The sequence below is a fragment of the Delphinapterus leucas genome, chromosome 14 (assembly GCF_059928025.1).
Source record: "Delphinapterus leucas isolate spDelLeu-1000000601 "Yukka" chromosome 14, BTC_Dleu_Yukka2, whole genome shotgun sequence".
Taxonomy (NCBI): domain Eukaryota; kingdom Metazoa; phylum Chordata; class Mammalia; order Artiodactyla; family Monodontidae; genus Delphinapterus; species Delphinapterus leucas.
This window is the reverse complement of record NC_143142.1, coordinates 80161448-80180537: the sequence shown is the minus strand read 5'-3', so window position 1 is coordinate 80180537 and position 19090 is coordinate 80161448.

The following is a 19090-nucleotide window of genomic DNA, read 5'->3' as shown; positions in this document are numbered from 1 at the left end:
TAGGCAGCCACTCGGCTAATGGGTGGGGCTGTGTTCCTGTCTTGCTAGTTGTTTGGCATGGGGTGTCCAGCTCTGTAGCTTGCTGGTAATTGAGCGGAGCTGGGTCATCGCGTTGAGGTGGAGATCTCTTGGATAGCTTTCGCCATTTGATATTATGCGGGGCCAGGAGGTCTCTGCTGGACCTATGTTCTAAACTCAGCTCTCTCACCTAAGAGGCTCAGGCCTGACACCCAGCCGGAGGACCAAGACCCTGTCAGCCACATGGCTCAGAAGAAACGGGAGAAAAAAATAGAAGGAAAGAAAAAGTATATATATAATAAAGTTATTAAAATAAAAAATAAAACAAAATATTATTAAAAATAAAGGAATTAAAAAAAGAAAGAAAGAAGAGAGCAAACAAACCAATGAACAAATCCATCAATGATAACAAGTGCTGAAAACTATACTAAAAAGAAACTCCAAAAACAAAAAAACTGACAGACAGGACCCTAGGACAATTGGTAAAAGCAAAGCTATGCAGACAAAATCACACAAAGCAGCACACACATACACACTCACAAAAAGAGAAAAAGGAAAAAATATATATATATGTATTAAAAAAAAAGGAAGAGAGCAACCAAATCAGTAAACAAATCTACCAATGATAAGCTCTAAATACTAAACTAAGATAAACATAAAACTAGAAACAAATTAGATACAGAAAGCAAACCCCACGTCTACAGTTGGTCCCAAAGTCCACCGCCTCGATTTTGGGATGATTCGTTGTCTATTCAGGTATTCCACAGATGCAGGTACATCAAGTTGTGGAGATTTAATCTGCTGCTCCTGAGGATGCTGGGAGAGATTTCCCTTTCTCTTCTTTGTTCGCACAGCTCCTGGGGTTCAGCTTTGGATTTGGCCCCGCCTCTGTGTGTAGGTCGCCTGAGGGCGTCTGTTCTTTGCTCAGACAGGACGGGGTTAAAGGAGCCGCTGATTCGGGTGCTCTGGCTCACTCAGGCCAGGGGGAGGGAGAGGTACGGAGTGCGGGGCAGGCCTGCGGCGGCAGAGGCCGGCGTGACGTTGCACCAGCGTGAGGTACGCTGTATGTTCCCCCGGGGAAGTTGTCCCTGTATCACGGGACCTGGCAGTGGCGGGCTGCACAGGCTCCCGGAAGGGGAGGTGTGGAGAGTGACCTGTGCTCGCACACAGGCTTCTTGGTGGCTGCACCAGCAGCCTTAGCGTCTCATGCCCGTCTCTGGTGTGTACACTGATAGTCACGGCTCACGCCCGTCTCTGGAGCTCATTTAGGCAGTGCTCTGAATCCCCTCTCCTCGTGCACCACGAAACAATGGTCTCTTGCCTCTTAGGCAGGTTCAGACATTTTCCTGGACTCCCTCCCAGCTAGCTGTGGCGCACTAGCCCCCTTCAGGCTGTGTTCACTCAGCCAACCCCCGTCCTCTCCCTGGGATACGACCTCTGAAGCCTGAGCCTCAGCTCCCAGCCCCGACCCACCCCAGTGGATGAGCAGACAATCCTCTTGGGCTGGTGAGTGCTGGTCACCACCGACCCTCTGTGCAGGAATCTCTCCGCTTTGCCCTCTGCACCCCTGTTGCTGCGCCCTCCTCCGTGGCTCTGAAGCTTCCCCCCACCCACCCCCAGTCTCCACCAGTGAAGGGGCTTCCTAGTGTGTGGACACGTTTCCTCCTTCACAGCTCCCTCTCTGAGATGCAGGTCCTGTCCCTATTCTTTTGTCTCTGTTTATTTTTTTTTCTTTTTCCCTACCCAGGTACGTGGGGAGTTTCTTACCTTTTGCGAGGTCTGAGGTCTTCTGCCAGCGTTCAGCAGGTGCTCTGTAGGAGTTGTTCCACAGGTAGATGTATTTTTGATGTATTTGTGGGGAGGAAAGTGATCTCCACATCTTACTCCTCCACCACCTTGAAGGTCCCCCTGTAATAATAATTTTGAATTGAGTATTGTGTTGACAAAAAGCTAATTTTACATCAAGTTGACTGAGTGATGGGTAATAAAAGGTTGGAAGAATTTCCTCTCTAAAACATAGTTGAGAACTTTATTTTTTTCATGGAGAAAATTTCAAAGGAATTATTCTATTAAAATATTAAACTTTGTTAAAGTGGAAATATATATAGTTTCTAAATGGAATCATTTCCCTTACTCTATAAATATATGTATAAGAAGTTATAAGTGCTTGGGATATATTAGTCATCAGACAAAGATTTCTACCTTCATTCTAGAGGGGTAAAAAATAAGCAATAGGCCCAGTAAATAAATTATGTTGTATGTTAGAAGGTGATGAAGAACAAGGTTCAAGTGTTCAAAAGTAAGGGTATGGAATTTGCCTCAAATTTACATAAAGAATGTCATACTGATATCGTGCAGTGACAGCATCAGTTGTTTTCAACATACATTAATGACTGTCAATAATGAATGAGGAAGAAAAACAGATGCATATTTTTTCCATTTCATTTAATATTCATGAATTTTTTAAAAAAAGCTGTGTTTAAATTATGTCTAAACTAGCTGAGTATGACATGGTCTTACTTTAAGACGGAATTCTGTCCTAAAGAAGGAAGGGTCCAGTCAGGATGAGCCTTAAAAGACACCGTTGTTTCTGGGTGAACCTGGTAAATACTGGACTGATAGGGAAGGTTTACTTTAAACTCCTCTCTTTCACTAATATTTTTACATAAGCTAGTCCCACAAGGCAAAATAATCCGTCCCATGAGGTGCAGAAATTTAGAAGTTATAAGAATAATATCTCAACCGGAAAAGATCTTAAAAATGACTAATCCTGAGGCTTGGAAGATTAAATGTCTTGTCAGCCATCACATTTTCTCAGACTCACACTCTCTAATAAATACCCTCCAAGAGGGAAATAAGAGGGTGAAGAAAAGAGATGCTCCTTCCTCTTCCTTCTTGTATTTCCTCGTCCATCCTGTTCTTTCCGTTTTGACTCTCACTCCTTCCTGTTCATCATCTGCCCATTTCACCTCAATCCTTTGTCTCCTTAATGTTCTCTCTTCTGATAATTTCTCAAAATTAGCATTTTATATTTGCCTTCTCTTCTCTTTACTTAATCCTCAAAAACTGAAGGAGTAAGAAGAATGGGAGGAGGGAGGAACCCAGACATAATTTAATGTTCTAGTGCTGGGAAAGGTAGTAGGTTTCAGATGTTCATCTTATTAATTTTAAGAATGAAAGAAAAAGAGAAAGAAAGAGGGAGGGAGGGAGGGAGGGTGGAAGGGAAGGAAGGGGCCATGAATGGACTAATAATATTGGTGTGTTATGAAACAATTATCATTAATAACATGCATCCAAGGGTATTTTAGAAGATGGGGGAGGAGAAGGACAATGTAAAATAAGAGGAGAAGGAGACCAGTCTGCTGAAATACCAGAGTGATTTTATCTTAGGAAGAAGGCAGCAACACCATTATATCAATATTGGGTGATCAATAAAAGATCTGAAGTTCAACAGGAAATTCAGCGTGGTTAGAACTAAAGAAGTCTGGATGATTAACCTTGAAAATTGTTACTGTTTTCTCCTGTTGGTATGCAGATCTCGTGAGCAGTTATAGGAAATAGATATGGGGTTTCAGAAAGCAGTTGCATACATTTTAAAAACTCTCAAAGTCTCTTTGCCAACTGAATCGAAGAGCTTTAATCATTTTTCTTAACTGCAATATGGAACAAATCATTCTGTCAAATGAAACGACTCTAACACCATTTCTGCTTAATTGCCATAAAACCCAGTAGTCTGGACTTACTGAAGTCTTGATTGTTTTCAATGTTTCTTTAAATTATAAATTTAGTATTTGCATTAACCATCAATGAATTTGATATATTATTAAATCTACTCCAGAGTATCCAAATATTTTGTGTCTTGGCAATTATTTTCAGAATTTTCATCAAGCAGTCAGGTTCCCCTTACTCCACAGAAAATACAAACTGAAACAATATCTATCAGTTTATTTTGCACCATTGATCATCAGCAGTTTAATGCAGATGGTGGGTGACAGGAAAGGTGTCAGCTTTCAGTGGAGCACAGACACAGATGTTCTCCATGGCAGGTCCAGACAGCTGCTTGGACCATATGGCATGTGTAATGTTATCAAGGATGAGAAAAGACACCATATGTAATAAGACCTAATGGAATACTCACGGCATTGACCATGACAGTTTTCTCTCATGGTCAAAATATGCCAACCGAAATCTAGAATTATATACCTTTAGAAAAAATAGCTCCTGGCAAACTACTGAACCCTGGAAGAGTCAGGGATTTTTGACCATAGAACACACTCCAAAGTTTTAAATATATTACTGAGTTTCATTAAAGGACAAAATAAATTGCAAATCATGTGAAAGATTTTTAAAGGCATTTTGCATAGAAGAAAATGAGACACAATTTCTTTTACATTTCTTTAACCTCTGTTTTATAGGTAATTGTGATGCAGTTGATGGTCCCTAAGCCCTTCTATCCAAGCTGTGCATATTCCCATGAAGCCCTACAGTGAATGTCACAATTCAACTTATAACATGCATTGATGGGCACGAATGTATAATTGATACCGTTAAAATGGTGATCATTCTATTCCTCCAAAGCTCTTTCTTGTTATAAAGCATGTAGAAGGATATCATTATAGTTTATCAGCAATCATTTTCCACTTTAAAAGTTTAACACTGTCTAGAGGAAACTTCATGTAGAACCAGTAACGATGAAATCTTTCCACAAGGATAACTAAATTTTCTTTCATTAAAATTGCTTTTTTTTTCACACATAAAAGTAATGATCAGCAAACTATACCAGGAGACAACTTTGGCATACTTTAAAACAGCATCTACTATTTAAGCATTTAAACTATCAAATCTGATAGGAAGTAATTAAACAAATTTCATTTCCCAGTGACATTCTGAATCTCCATAAAAGTGAAACTTGTGGGCTCTTCCTTGTGATGACTTTTTTTTCCCTACAAAAACACATTTTAAAAGTTTAGTGTAAGGTCAGAGGCAAGATTTTGTTTGGTAAGTCAGTACCCCGCATGGATAACTATTACCAGAGAGTATAAGACATTCATTTTAGGACAAACAGTTGACTTCTTTGAAGAGTCTTGTGTCAATCACGCAGGCTCCAGACACGGCCTTTTTCTCTGATGGGTAACAAGACTGGATAGGTAACTAGAAGCCAAGGGATCACCATTTACTACAGACAACATCTCTGATATGTGATGCAGAATCAGATCAGGTCCACGGAGCACTCTGTCTATGAGTCTTAATATACTAACAATTTTTAGAAAAACAAGTTCTTCCCTTTCCTTTTAAATGCTTAACGTTCCATGGTCATTACTATGGATTAAATTGATAGCCTTAGAAATCTGTTCTACCAGTTATTATTTATTTCACCCCAAACGTTTTTATCCCTTTGGACTCCTTGTGAGGATACTGGAGTGATCTAACTACTAACTCCACGAAACAATGATTCTTAAACCCACGCACTGAAGAGTCTAATCTCCCACATAGATAATCCAGAAGCTTCAAAAGAGATATAATTAACTTCTTTGAGCTGTAATATGTTGTTTCTTGGTGTCATCATGACAGTTACTGTTACAGCCCACGAATCAATGTATTCCCCTTATGTAGGCCGTATAAGCCAAGGGTAGTACTTTAAGCCACAGGAATTCAATGGTATCTGGTTGGTTAGCTAATTTTAGTTTTAAAATTTTTTTTTTCCACTTTTCAAGAGTATTGGGAATGATAAGGAAATTAAGCTTCTGAGTAAGTGACAAATCTTTCCATAGTTTATAAACAGCTGTCCCAGTAAAATATGTTCCTCTATCACTGGGTGGGTGAATCTGAATGTCCCAGCTGGGAAACAGAGTATCTATTTTTGTTTTAGCCATTATGAGGGTTGTAGTTCTACAGGAAAATGGTCCAACCAGTTCAGATAATAAACTATTATTAGGATATTGCCATAACCATAGCGGAAGGAAATTCTATAAAACCTATTTGAAGAGGATGAAAGGATCTTTTAGGATGTAGTTCCAGTTCAATCTTACCTTTACTTTTTCTTATTACATCAATCACATAAAAGTCATGAATTCCCCAGGCTCTGCTATCTTAGAAAAGTTTCCTCCCAGAGTGTTTCTCACAATGTTTGCTTAATGTTTACAGTTAATCTCTACTGTGTTGCTTCAAGGAGGGTTTTGCCAAGTGTGCATCTGAGGTTTTATCTGGGCAGTCAGATGACTATTCTAACATTTCTAAATCTTATTCCCATGGATTTTAAATATGATAATTTCCAGTGCTCATTTTTTGAATCACAGCACATTTCCATACCTATGATGGAGTTTTTGATCCTTCTCATGCTTTGTGTTTCTTTTACAAAAGATTCTTGCATAAAGATTTTGCCAGTGCAACCTATTTAGCATGATAATCTGCTAATAATCTGTATTACCATTTTATTACTGACTTTTTCACTAATGACAAAAGGCATCACATAATCATTACTCCAAATATGTTTACTTTTGGTGTATATACTTATCTCTATATTTATGGCAAACTGACATGCCCTAGAAACGGCCAGCTTTTAAACCTTTGAACCTTATTTCGCTCCTGGTTAGGAATGGAATTCGACTAGAGACTGACTATGCACAGCCAGGCTGGTATCAACTCTTTTTACTTTTAAGATAATTGCCATGAAGCAAAACATTAAGACTCATTTTGGTATGAGAATGGACAAAAATCCTTCCTGTGTACAGATACTGCTCTAACTACAAAATCACAGTCATGAGATTCTTCACTGTGTAAGCTTTATAGAGTTGCTTGATTAGGAGCATTACAAAAATGAATGGCAATATGAGAAGAAAAAAGCAAAACTTATTTATAAATAATTAACTAGAAAAATGTGTGTTTTTCATTAGCCACAGTGATTCATTTAGTATAGTAGCACTGGATTTAAAGATGACCCTAGTGTAAGACATGCAGATATTTTGACTAATTTAGTTGAGGACTCATTGATCTGAGGCAAGAAGGAGAATTTCTGGCTACTGGATCAGAAGTCAGTTTTTATAAACAATAGATCTTTGATGTGGGCCCTGAGTTAATGCCCTAAGAGCATAATCTTAACCTCTTCATATTGATACCAAAATGAAGATCTACATTAATCTAAGAAGAATCAATCTGGATTCTCATGGATTTTGCTCCAATTATTCTATCTATGCCCCATTAGTCTTTTCTCCATAGGGATTCTGGGACTTTGGGTAATTCTTTGCTCATTTCCTGTCTCATACATAATGTAGTATTCTAATTTCTAGATCAGCTATAATCTGATTATATGCAGTTAAATTAAATGAAATTTTAATATATTTTATCTGACAGTTCTATTTGCAGAATAAATCCTGTTTATTACATTTTTACAGGTTATATCAAAAAGAAGAAAGGAATATTCTATGAGAACAGTTCCCAAATTGAAGGTCCATGTTAGAAATTGAAAAGTATTTAGGATTGTTACGAAGTTCCACTCCTTGATTAGTTCCAGTAAAGCAGAGAAAATAAAATCAATTTTCCCTCAAGCTTTCTACAACTGACTACACACACAACTTCTGTCCTTTGCTGTTTTCTTATATTTTATGATACAACCAGATGTTTTACTTTAAAACAAAAAGTACTCTGTTTTTCCCTTTTATGCTTATTACAATTTGTCTTCATTCTTAGTTTTTTCTAACTACTTACATTTCCTCTAAAGAATATACTGTTCTACGAAGCTGGAATTAATTGTGGATAGAGTGGCTCTAAATTTATGAGTATACTGTAATTTTTCTGTATTTGCAGACAATGCCACTTGGGAGTTAAGAAAAATGACAGGAAGTTTCTGGAGTACTAATTTTATCCTCAAAGGGATATAACTGAACAGGTTTTGATAATTCTTGTTGTTTCCTATCAATATGGTAAACGGGATCTTCCGAGAGCCCTTTTGCTTGCAGTTAGTTTACGTGTATCCTTCTCTACTGGCTCTTGATTCTTAGATAACTGAGGAAATTTGGTCTTAGAGTTCTTTCATGAGCTGGTTGCCTTCTTCAGAGTTAAAAATTGTTACTTTTTTATATGGATCTCTAAAATTTTGGTTATTTTCCAAATTGTAAATTTCATATTTCAATTCATATTTTTCTGACTAAATTTTAATTTAACAATTGAATCCATTTGTGAAAAATACATGTCTCCTTTTATTTAAGCTGTTGAGTCCACCTGAAGCTTGAACCTACCTAAAGTCTATTTCTCATCTTTATTTAGTTTATATTTTTGAATTATTGGTAGGACTTTGTGAAAAATAATACCTTCTTAAATATCATTATGTGGTGATATTTTTGCCCTTTAAAATTAAAAACAATTATATAATTAGATTATTTAAACCTATTTCTACCATGCTGCTTTTTAACACCTTATCTCGAAGAGTTTCATTAACTAAACTAGCTGTTACATACCTGTAATACAAAATAATATATATCTAATAAAATCCTGAATTCTGCAGCAAGATTCTGTATTTCTGCCTGTGGCTTAGGAAAATTTGTAATTATTGTTTTTTATTTGACTTGATGCCCTGAGTCCCAGCAGCCATTTTAAACCATGGGGTAACCTTGAGCTTGAGAGCCAAATACTAATGATATCAGAGGAGAAAAAATCCTTGGTTAATGATGTCACAGAATTACCTGCAATGCCAGCTTTAGATCAGCTACCTCCAGACTTCCTTTATATGAAAGAATAAACCTGATTTCTGAAGTCACTACAGTTGGGTCTCATTCACTAACAACTGAACCTGGATTCCAACTAATACAAAATTTTAAAGTAAATATAAGTAAACCTAAAGTAAATACAAGCAAGAATAGAAGAATAGTAAGTAGTAGGTTAACAGGTTAAAAACAAAACAAACCAGCAACAGCAACAAAACAAATACATTAGGCAGCATACATGAAAATGAAGACAGACGTTTTTCATGTTGCTTTATATCTAGTGATTGAATTGCATAAGGGAGTGAGGAAAATTATATTCTAACAAAATACCTAAGGAGAGCCTGCATTTCAGAACATTTCCATGACTCTTCTCCTTCTGTGAGAACATTGCTGCAAAATGCAAATAGAAGCAAAGAAATGCAATCTCTGCTTTCCCTAATGAAATGAGGTCCTCTTTTCTAAAGGAACTGGGTTTTCTTGAAGATTATGAATGTGATATGCCTGAATATTTTTGAAAATCTTCATTCAGTGTTCTGGTATAGTAGAAAAATTAAGAGAACAAATCCTGCTCTGTGTGTACAGCATGTAGTATACACAAATAAAAATCACAATTTTCCCTCCTCCTTTCCTTCCTGCATTTTTTCCTCACTCTTATTACTAATATTCTTATCTTAGTTACATGATTTTGTCTTTTTAATTCCGTAGCTGTTTCTTAACTGTAAATTTCAGTTTTAGACAAGATGATCTTTGTGAACTCTTCCAGTTCTGATATTTTATAATTTTATGCTCCATATCTAAAATTGTGAGATAATGCATATTTTCCCCAGTTTTGTCGAAATCTAATTGACATATGACATTGTATAAGTTTAAGGTGTACAAAGGGTTGATTTGATTCACTTATATATTGCAACACGATTACCATTTTAGTGTTAGCTAATGTCTTCATCACATCATATAATTACTATTTCCTGTGTGTGTGGTAAGAACATTATCTCATTTGGTTTGCATGAATGCCTAAGTTTAGAGATTCTAGATAGTATGCTACCATTGATTAGGCAAGTTATACAATATAAAAAAAAGCAGGATAGCAAAGGAGTTGTATTTTTATGTTATTCCCATACTCCTCATAGGTTTTTAAAAAAATTATCCAGGAAACATGTATTATTTCATAAATCTATATATAATTTGTGTGTTTTCTAGGGGTAGGTAAACGGAAATTTTAGTGAGTCTTTGGTACTAAAAGTCTTCCTCAGAAGCTCCCACCTAGGTTCCTACTTAGCTTCCTAACATTGTTTCTTTTTTTTTAAATAACAGGCTACTAAACTACTAAAATTTACATACAAAAATGACATAGGTAAAACTTTGAAGAATTCTACATTTATGCTGATATAATACCTCTTTATTTCACAATGTCCATCTTAAGGATATTAATTTCTGAAGGACAATTATTAAGCTTTGGACCGAACTTGTGGTTTTCTGCACTATTACAAATACGTCTTCATAGATGCTCAGGCTACACTAGTCTCCAGGAGTTAATGCAGTCCAATTAAAATTAATAAACAGATTGCACGGGATAACTGCAATTTTCCAGGCTTTTCATACTAGCACTTCCGGGATTCCAACATGAGCTCTAGAATCAAGGTAGGCTATTCCCTACTGCGGCCAGTCTGCTGTTTAATTCCCCACACCTGGCTATTCTTTGAGTCCACAGATCTGGGAAAAAATATAAAATATAGGTTCAGAGTCAAGCTGGTCATTATGGTTACCAAGACTTTCAGGGCTGAGATGGACCAGAGCTGCAGTAAATTGAGGAGGAGAAGAATTCTTCTTTTGTGTCTCCCATTTGAAAGGGTGCACGGTGTCACTCAACTCAGTGAGGCAGTTCTTTTAGATCTGCTTTCATCTGCTCTTCCCCAGATGCACACACACTTCTGAAGTGGCTGTGTTGGAAAGGGTTCAAGTAGCAGTAGCCAGGTTGTCAAAACATCAGACTGCCCTGTGTTCCACAAGTTTTATTGCTGAATCTTGCTCCTTTATAGCCAACTTCCTCCTTCATAAAATCTTTCTTGATATCCGGCTTCTGTCACCCTGCTCTGCCATTTTCACAAGTGTATCCCGATTTCAGCTCTGGCCTTACATTGCTAATTTTGTTTAGATATCTATTCCTCTGGCGTGCACGTGTGTGTGTCTTCACTTACTAAATTTTTGGGGGAGACAGTATGAGTTAAGGTCGTATTTTAATGAATTACTTTTTTAATGCACGTATGTATTTATGTACTTATTTACATACTATTTTAAAAGTATGTGTGTGAGAAAGACAATAAAATGATTTTAGGTTCTAGTTTGCATATTTGCGTGTGTGTGCCTGTCTGTGTGTGTTCTGCTATTTTATTCTGAGAAAACATATATTTCTCTAAATGAAACCAACAATAATTACATACAGTAGCTGGCTGTAGTGTCTTTTATTAAAACATCTATCATTTCTGATTTACTTATGTCCAAATCGCATTTCGAGAGAAATTTACAGTTTTATGTAACATGTTTATAGATTCCTAGGTCTTAGTTTCTAATTTTCACCCCAAAAGGTATGTCTCTTACTTCAGAAAAATCTCATTATGCCTCTGGTGAAACTGAGGCACAAATTTTATTTTTCTTCAATCTCTTCCAACAGCAGATTCTCCAAGAAAAATTTTAGGTATATTGTGTGTATTCTAGTTTAAAGACACAGAAAACAAAATAAACAAAAGGAAATGAAGAATTATTTCTTCTTAATTTTTCTTACTCATTCTTATTCTTACATAGGAAACAGTATTTCCATTAAAAGCATTTATGTCTAGCACCAAATCCTTCATTAGATTCTGAGTCCATGTGTAAGATTATTAGCCAGCAACCACTTGAGTGCAAGAAATGATAAAAGTTTGGGGTCTAGTTTGATTCTTCACAGTGAATCACATGGGTCGATATCCTCAGTTCTACCCTAAGACTGTCACTTGGGAGCAGCCAAGACTCCCCACACACAAAAAAAAAAAAAACACAAAAGAAAAAATGCTCCCATATCAATGTGGAAGATCTGCGATCTGTTCATCAGAGGTTATTCACAGCTCTGGGAGCACATCAAGCTAAGCTCCTGACACCAATTCAAAGCTTACAGGTGAAGTGTCCTTGAGAGCAATCGTGCTCCCAGTACAGACCTGAACAGGCACATTTTGAAGGAGAACTTTCCCGATAGACCTCGCATTTCAATGCCTTTCAATACTAAAATCTCCCTTTATCTACCCCTGGAAAACATACAAATGATATATAGATTTATGAAATATCATCATATTTCCTGGATGATTTTTTTAAAAAACCTATGAGGAGTAGGGAAATAACATAAATATACAACCTATTTGCTATCCTGCTTTTTTCCTGGATATTTTATAACTTGCTTAATCAATGGTAGCATATTATCTAGAAACTCTAAAGTTAGGTATTCATGCAAACCAAATGAGATAATGCATACTTCCCCCAGCTTTACTGAAATCTAATTGATATATGACATTGTTTAAGTTTAAGGTATACAAAATATTGATTTGATTCTCATATATTGCAATACGATTACCGTGTTAGAGTTAGCCAACATCTTTATCACATTACATAATTACTATTTTTGTGTGTGCTATAAAAACATTTAAGACCTATTCTCTTAGCAACTTTGTACAGCATTGTTATTGTTATCTATAATAGCAATGCTGTGCATGAGATTCCCAGAATTTATTCATATTCTAACTGAAGTTTGTACTCTGACCAACATCTCCTCATTTCCTACCCCCAACACCAAGCCTCTGGCAACCACATTTCTACTCTCTGTTTCTGTGAATTAGACTATTAAAAAAAGATTCCACATATAAGTGATATCACACAGTATTTGTCTTTCTCTGTCTGATTTAATCACTTAACATGATGCCCCAGGTCTACCTATGTTGTCACAAATGGTAGGATTCCATTTTTTCTCATGGCTGAATATATATGTGTGTGTGTATATATATATATATATATATATACACACACACACACACACACACACATACCACATCTTCTTTATCCATTCATCTGTTGATGGATACTTAGGCTGTTTCTATAGCTTGGCCATAATGCATATTTTTAAATGTCATGTTAATGTGACAAATTGCTATTATTATTTTAAATAATGATTTATGGCTCTGGAAGTAGATATTACATACACTTTTCTTGGTAAATTGTGGGATTCAATATAATCATGAGAAAGGAGTGAAATTTTGGAGTCTAATTAAAGGTAGTTTACATTGGTCTTGAACCAATTATTTAATCTTACTCATTTTACATTGATACTAAAATAGTGATAATTATATACTCATGAGAATGTTGTTAAGTTTAAAGGACATAATCCATACAAAATTTCTAGCTCACACTGGGCATGTCAGAGACACCTAAAAAATGTCTGCACCTTTCTTTTGTTTTCCATGAGGATTTGCTGAATGACACAAGGCATGTTCTCTTTTGTGTGTTCCTGTGCTCATCTCACGATGAACATGACACATGGATACCCACAGGACATGGACATACAAGCTCAATACCATTAGTGACAGTGGCATTTTGATACACTGAAATCAATGTGCAATCCTTGCAAATTCCTAATGATTTCATAATAGTTATTTATAAATAAGATATAAATCACCTCTCAGCCTTTGGGCTAAGATCAAATGTAGTATAAATAACATACCTGAGTACTTCTTAGGTCACCTGACACAGTGTACATTTGATGTTTTAACTGATTTAACTAATCCAATAACCCTCTGAATAGTATATCTCTGATTTTAGAGATGAGGAAGGAGGCCCAGGGAGGGAAGATAATTTGCCAAGCTGCTGGTGCTTAAGCATGAGGTTTTAATTTCTCCCACTGATTGTAAAAGATAGCAACATTGTAACTGCTGATTGATTTTCTGGTAATTAAAGTAATTTTTCCAGCTGTGCGACACCCTAGTGTATCACTCTGAAGAAGAGTCTAGTCTGCCATGGTGTGTACTCAGGGTCCTGGAAAAAAGCAGTGCAGCTTTGCATTTGGATGTATGATTGATCACTGAATTAAGGGGGTGCAGTCCCCACACAAAATTCAACATTGATACCAAGTGGTAAAAGATAATGTTTCTCTACGCCCACTTGGTTAGCCTTAAAGTTAGAATGGAATTCACAGATATATCACGGGCACAGGCTGGTGAGAGGTGCCACCACCTGTATTCAGTTTTATATTAAATAGTGTAAGTGGACACCTAGATACAGACTTGTCTCTGCTTGAATCAACTACCAAATCTGACCACTATGAGGTGGGTTAAGTGCTGTTTACTGATTCAATGGTCATGTCATGTTCATCCTCCTTATGTATATATCACATTTCTCCACCTGACAAAGGGCTTCAGCAGAAAGGATAATATATATTAAATATATTAAAACATTTTTTCTATTCCTTTAAACTCCTAGGATAGTAGTTTTCCCATAATATGAACTGACACACGTTCATTTATTTCTGCCTCTCTTCCCAGCTTTCTGTCTCAGTTGTTTTGCTGATAGCTGCTGATGGGAAAAGTCAATGGGAGCAGACCAAGGAATACAACCTTATTCTTCAGAATGTGGGTTCATTATTTACTCAGTACTAGAATGAGACACATCCCCCTAATAAGTAGATGAGAGTAACTCACAGAGGAATTTAAAATAGCAAAAATTCAGGTCTAAGATTGAAAGTAACGCTTAATATATTATTGGTTATTGCTGCTTAAAATGATTATAATGTACTTTTAGTTCTCTTCACCACCTAGTGTTACTTTTTTGTTTAATATACATTACTTCATTGAAGAGAGTCTGGGGGTGCAGTATTCTCTGGTTAAAAAACTGTTCAATTTTATGACTACCTTTTTTATTTACTAAGGCATAATTCCATAGAAAAACCTGACAGAGTGGAAGAGACTTCCAAATTAATTGAAATACTTCAAAATTTCCTGAGCTGAGAATACGAAAGAGGTAGACAGCCCATTTACATAATAAACTTTATGTATGTTGATCTATTTATAAAAACTGAAGTGTACATAAAAATAATGTTTGATGTTGAGTTGTAATCAACCATAAGTTTGGGAAAGTCGAAGCCAGTTATAACTGTCTTTGCCTCCACTGGGTTAAATACATTAAGATCATGTGAAAAATCGATAACATGTTAAAAAAGATACTACAGTGATTTTTATTCTCTGTTGTCAAACTGTCAAACTTCTTTGCTGTCAAAAATTAGAGTTCCCTATTCAATAAACAATGGCATTTTAGATTTGAATAAATTAAAATTATTTTTTAAATATGAAGCAATATTAAAATATGAAGCATACTGTGTATAACTATTAGAAATTCTACCCCGAAATCCCAATCGTTTCTGTTTCTAACAACATCATGGTAGTTGCTAGTTCATATGCAATTTGCTTTCTCTGAAGCCAGTTCCAGCCACTGTAGACTATGCTGTTTGCTCAGAATGTTTTTGCTTCTACATTTACCAATCTCACTCTAGTGCATGGTTTTCTGTGTGTGCTTTATTTCTCAGATAAGTACTTAGAATCAATCATGGCACATAGAATTATATAGGAAATTAAGAGGAGCAAAAATCCTTGGTGACGGGCTACAGCATGAAAATTTTCCTTCTTCCAACAAGACCACAGATTATTTTACATTAAAAAGATGCCCACTTTAAGATACCCACTTTTCTAGATTCTCTACTTCTTTATCATGATACTGGTGCTGGGACTCTGCAAAGGCCAGCCAGACTCCCTGTTAGGATGTGTCAACAGGGGATGCTGGTGGGGGGCAGCAAGGCAGGAGGATGCAGATGGACTTGTTCCTGCTGCTACACTTGCTTTTCTCTGCGTAATTCTCCAGCAGCTCTCTTCCCCAGCCTCGTTCTCAGGAGCATGGGCTGATTAGTAGCAAGTAGTTCGTGTCCAGGTTTTTATTCACGCTCCCAGAGTAGTCCTCACATCTCCTCTCAGGGGCACTAACACCAGACGAGTAGCTGCCTCTCCTTAGAGGTTTATGTCTCAGCTTTGTTTCCTCTACTGTACATTAGAGGATGCAGTTTTATGAATATCCTTCTTTAAATTATTATGCCCAATTATTATACAGTCCAATAGCAGTTGACACTGGAAGAGAACTCCCCTCTCCCAGGCCAAAGCCATTGATCCATCTTTAATGACAATGTGGGTGGCATTCCCATAAGTGCCATGATAAGGAAATAAAGTACTGTATGGGATGGATATGTTTGACCCTATAAAATTAATCTTCAAAAGTGGGCTAATATAGTGACGGTCATTTTTACTCACGAACACGTGACTTAGTTTGCTCGTATCCTCTGGGGCATATGCGAAAACTCTTGGTTTGGTAAATCAGTGGCAACTGCTAACAAAGTCTTATAGTATAGAAACTGTTGGTGTTAGTTGCCTTGTTATTTCCGCTGGGGTGTTTAAAAAAATAAAAAGAAGGGGAAAATGATATTTCTAACCTTCATCCAATCCTTCAATATTTTTTATTTCACAAAAATTTGCAGGAATGTCCTATTTTGTACTTTACTAGTATTGCATTATGATACTGCTGTGGGCATTTCAAAGCCCATATTCTCTTCTAAGACTTTGTCTTTTTTATTCACTGACTTTAAAAGACTGACTTTACGTTGCGAAATTCATCCAGGACTTGAAAAACTCTTAAAGAAAACATGCTTTATGCATGCACTGGATGCTTCTTTGAAGTTGGAGTTAGCCTTTGAAGACTTTTGCATATTTGAACATAGCCCTTGCTAATATATTTGTAATCAAAAGAGATTGAAAGTGTTGGCTGTCTTTCATCACTGAAAACTTTCTCTTAAAGATTACTTTTATTGAGACTATACACAATTCATATTAAATTTCTCATTAGTAACCTGGATTTATTTTAAAAAATTATTCTTTCCCTCATCCACAGTGGAGAATGAAAATTGTATACATTGTTTCCTCTTTTTTTGTCATATATTAATCTATCACTCATTTTTTAATTAACTTGTTAAAAACATATTTACTAGGGCCACTTTGTTAGGTTTTTGCTGAAAATAAGGGGGACAGATATCAGTGGCAGCTGTAGGTAACAAGACTAAACAGAAAATTCCAACACAGTCTACAAGATTTACTTGACTGGGATACCGCAGGAAGGTGATGCTTCAAAGACTGGAGAAGTTTGGGGGAATGTACGTCAGGAAACTTCTCTGTGGGTGTCTTAAGTTTCTGCACATCTTGCAAACAGAAGCACTGACTGCCTTTGTTCTGGATTGCCTTTTCAAGGATTATTTGTACAGCAAACAGCTTTGGAAATGAGAGAGAGTGCCCCCCTCTGGAGTAAAGGGCAGGCTTGTTTGCTGTCCAGCATCATAAAGATGCTGTTCCTCTCCATGGTGAAGGTCAGGCAGGCTCACTGTTGATTATAAAAGATTTGAGTTCTCTAAGCTCTGGGTTTTTGTCTCTTTTTTTTGCGGTACGCGGGCCTCTCACTGCTGTGGCCTCTCCCGTTGCAGAGCACAGGCTCCGGACGAACAGGCTCAGCAGCCATGGCTCACAGGCCCAGCCGCTCCGCAGCATGTGGGATCTTCCCGGACAGGGGCACGAACCCGTGTCCCCTGCATCGGCAGGCGGACTCTCAACCACTGCGCCACCAGGGAAGCCCTGGGTTCTTGTCTTGTAACACAACTCACTGTGTGTGTGGAGCATAGTCTGACCATGTCTGTTTCACTTTGTCAGAAGTGAAACTCTGGGAAGTAGTGCAAATGCTTATGTTCTGGCTACTTCTACTGCTGTGAGTATAATACTATCCTTCGCCTCTGACACTGGCATTCCGTAACTTCTGTCAGCATGCGTGGACATGTGGCACCTGACTAGTTAGCTCACAAGTAGGGAAACATCTCAGACCCTTCACAGCTTTTGACAACAGGGCATAGGTTCTCAATTCCCGATATTCTTGAATTTGGTTGTGAAAATGTCTATTGAATCCTAACTACTATAACTAGTATTGTATTATACGTTTAAAAAATAGAGTATACATAAATTGCTTTCTTTTTTCCCATTTAAAATTTATCATTTAAATTTAAGATATTTACCAAAGGGGCACATTTAAACATTAAGGTTCAGGACACAACTGTTTTAAAAGTTGTAACAGAGGAGCTTCAAGATGGCAAAAGAGTAAGACGTGGAGATCACCTTCCTCCGCACAGATACATCAGAAATACATCTACACGTGGAACAACTCCTACAGAACACCTACTGAATGCTGGCAGAAAACCTCAGACCTCCCAAAAGGCAAGAAACCCCCCACGTACCTGGGTAAGGCAAAAGAATAAAGAATAAACAGAGACAAAAGGATAGGGACGGGACCTGCATCAGTGGGAGGGAGCTGTGAAGGAGGAAAGGTTTCAACACACTAGAAAGCCCCTTCGCGGGCGGAGACTGCGGGTGGCGGAGGGGGAAAGCTTCGGAGCCGCGGAGGAGAGCACAGCAACAGGGGTGCGGGGGACAAAGCGGGGAGATTTCCGCACAGAGGGTCGGTGCCGACCAGCACTCACCAGCCCGAGAGGCTTGTCTGCTCACCTGCTGGGGCGGGCGGGGCTGAGAGCCGAGGTTCGGGCTTCGGTCGGAGCTCCGGGAGAGGACTGGGGTTGGCGGCGTGAACACAGCCTGCAGGAGGTTAGTGCACCACGGCTAGCCGGGAGGGAGTCTGGGAAAAGTCTGGAGCTGCCGAAGAGGCAAGAGACTTTTTCTTCCCTCTTTGTTTCCTGGTGCGCGAGGAGAGGGGATTCAGAGCGCTGCTTAAAGGAGCTCCAGAGACGGGCGCGAGCCGCGGCGGACTCCAGAAACGGGCATGAGACACTAAGGCTGCTGCTGCCGCCACCAAAAAGCCTGTGTGCGAGCACAGGCCACTCTCCACACCTCCCCTCCCGGAGCCTGTGCAGCCCGCCACTGCCAGGGTCCCGGGATCCAGGGACAACTTACCCGGGAGAACTCACGGTGAGCCTCAGGCTGGTGCAACGTCACGCCGGCCTGTGCCTCACGCTGGTGCAACGTCACGCCGGCCTCTGCCGCCGCAGGCCCACCCCGCACTGCGTGCCCCTCCCTCCCCCCCCCCCGGCCGAGTGAGCCAGAGCCCCGGAATCAGCGGCTCCCGTCCTGTCTGAGCAAAGAACAGACGCCCTCAGGCGACGTACACGCAGAGGCGGGGCCAAATCCAAAGCTGAAACCCAGGAGCTGTGCGAACAAAGAAGAGAAAGGGAAATCTCTCTCAGTAGCCTCAGAAGCAGCGGATTAAAGCTCCAC